This window comes from Penaeus monodon, chromosome 21, assembly GCF_015228065.2.
Source record: "Penaeus monodon isolate SGIC_2016 chromosome 21, NSTDA_Pmon_1, whole genome shotgun sequence".
NCBI lineage: Eukaryota > Metazoa > Arthropoda > Malacostraca > Decapoda > Penaeidae > Penaeus > Penaeus monodon.
The window spans coordinates 23,666,227-23,666,501 of NC_051406.1; positions in this window are offsets into that span (position 1 = coordinate 23,666,227).

Genomic DNA, 275 nt, shown 5'->3' on the forward strand with positions numbered 1-275 from the left:
ATTACGTCCGTATTATGAAAACGATGGTGCGTGCCCCGAATTCATTCCTCAGGGAAGGGTGCGGGGAGCCCCGCACTCGCAAACTGTATTAATAAATTGTGCGAGCAAGCACCTTCCCTGGTGACTTTTGCGGGGACTGTTGGCACGCCTGATGCATCCCGCGCGCCGAGTTGGTACGCTTAATGCTGGCTTAATTACGATTTACATCCAAATTTATAGTCAGTTTTTTGTTTGGGAAAGAGTGTCAAAGCCGACTACTGAAATGTCTATCATAT